Raw genomic sequence first — 2,179 nt, 5'->3', positions numbered from 1 at the left:
GGGTCCTCTCTACAGGGCTGCTGGGCTTGCACTGGCTACCACACACGTTCCCCTCACCTCCTGCCACTCTCCCCCACACTCCCACACCTTCTGGTTCCCTCTCACACACTCGCCTCTCTCTGCCTGGTTTCCCGTGCCACTCTCCCCGGCACTGCATGGTTTGCTGCCCCTGTCGCCTCTACACATAGTTTTTCTGGCCTGTATATTCTGGCAGCTTCGGTTTAGACCCCCTTCCACTCGGTCTGGCTTCCTCCTCCTCCTCCTCCTCCTCCTCTTCCTCAGTCTCCTCCTCCCCGTTCCCTTCCTCCTCCTACTCCGGCTCCTCTCTTTCTCCCCACACCCACACCTTCTGTTTATTTCCTCCAGACTAACACCTCCACACTCCTCTCCCTTCGTTTCCTTTCCCTCTTACCCTCTCGACCATCCCTCTGTCGGCCCCTCTCCGTCTCTCCATTCCTGTCTCTCTTTCTGACTCTCTCTACTACTGTGTCGTGTCTCGCTGTTTCCCTCCCGTGTCCTTACCCTCTCCCTCCTCTCCCCTCCTCCCTCCCTCCCTCCTCCTCCCACACACACAGATAATGATAATAATGAAGCAGTAAGTCACGGCTATTGCTAAACTGAAGGTAAAATGTTGCTTTGGGTTTAAGTGAAATGACGGTAGAAGGTTTTAGCAGTGTGTGTGTGTGTGTGTGTGTGTGTGTGTGTGTGTGTGTGTGTGTATTTTCTTTATTTATCGTGTTTGTGTTTCGTGGTTTTGAAAATTAACGTTGTTTTCATCATTTTGGTAATTGCGTTATGTCACTATTCCCGTTAATTACTATTTTCCAAAACGTATTCGTCAGCTAAGGTATCAGAAATTAATGATTCACTGTTACCTGTTGATTGCCATTGGAAAACTCTGTCAGTATATGAATAATTGATATTTCCACTTTTTCATGCCGTGTAATCTGAGGAATTACTTCGCGAGGGAAAAAAAAAATATATATAATCATTCATTCCTCTTCTAAAATGATTATGCAATTTTTTTTAGTCGAATTTCTATTTATCTTTTTTTTTCACTCGTTTGTTGATTTTATATCTTCAAAATTGTTCGTTATTTGTTATGATTTCCTCCTTAACTCTTGATTGCTCTTAATTTTAATCCCTTCCACCTCTTCTTCCACCGCCTTACCCTCCCCTCCTCCTCCTCCTCCTCCTCCTCCTCCTCCTCCTCCTCCTCCTCTTCCTGCTCCCCATTTCCTGTTATTTTTCTGTACACTGAAGAAGGAAAGGAAAGGAAAAAGAGGTAAACAAGAAAAAGAGGAACGTAACAGTTTGAAGAATAGAATTTAGTCCTTTCAAATATATTACTGCTTTATGAAAAGAAATTAAGCTCTACAACTATTATGATTGAGTAGTAGTAGTAGTAGTAGTAGTAGTAGTAGTAGTAGTAGTAGTAGTAGTAGTAGTAGTAGTAGTAGTAGTAGTAGTAGTAGTGGTAGTAGTAGTAGTAGTAGTAGTAGTGGTACTGGTATTAGTAGTAGTAGTTGTAGTGGTAGTAGTAATAGTAATAGTAGGTAGAGGAAGAGGAAGAAGAGAATGAAGAAGAAAAACAACAAAATTATATATAAGAAAGAAAAAAAAAGGATCAATAAAAGCAAACACCGAGCAAAAACAAAAAAAAACTAGAAAAACACGAAATGAGAAAAAAAAAATACTACAAAAAAAAGAAAATAAAAGAAAAATTAAACAAAGAAAACATGAACGATACAGATAAGAAAAAAAATCAAATAAAACAAAAGGAAGGAAGGAAGGAAAAGGAAGCAAAAAAAAAAAAAAAAATGGGAAAGAAGAAATGAAAAATCTACATACGAGGGAGAAGAAAAGAAAAATAATTAAAACAAGGGGAAAAATAATAGAAGAAAAATAATAATGAATACAACGTGTCTTCTTTACCTTTCCTTCTTTTTCTTCCTCTTTTCTTCCTTTTCCTTCTTTCCTTCCTTTTTCTTCCTTTCCTTCCCATAATTCCTTTCTTCCCTGGAGACAAATAGTGGCTTTTTTTTCCCTTTCTTTCTTTCCTTCTTTCTGTCTGCCTCTCTTGAAGTTGACGAGGAGGAGGAGGAGGAGGAGGAGGAGGAAGAGGAAGAGGAGGAGAAGGAGGAGGAGGAAGAGACTATTTTTGTGATCGACTTCTTTT

At 40.2% G+C, this 2,179-nt stretch overlaps 1 protein-coding gene across 3 annotated transcripts in view; it reads right to left on the bottom strand.

The window, feature by feature from the left end:
- Positions 1-140, bottom strand: part of LOC123499331 — a 161,888-nt gene extending 161,748 nt beyond the window's left edge. For all 3 annotated transcript variants that reach the window (XM_045247207.1, XM_045247206.1, XM_045247208.1), the window contains exon 1: positions 1-140. This exon is cut by the window's left edge. The gene's annotated coding sequence lies outside the window, so the exon portion shown is untranslated.
- Between the last annotated feature and the right edge of the window lie 2,039 nt (positions 141-2,179).

The sequence above is a fragment of the Portunus trituberculatus genome, chromosome 49 (assembly GCF_017591435.1).
Source record: "Portunus trituberculatus isolate SZX2019 chromosome 49, ASM1759143v1, whole genome shotgun sequence".
NCBI lineage: Eukaryota > Metazoa > Arthropoda > Malacostraca > Decapoda > Portunidae > Portunus > Portunus trituberculatus.
This window is presented reverse-complemented; position numbering and strand designations above follow the sequence as displayed.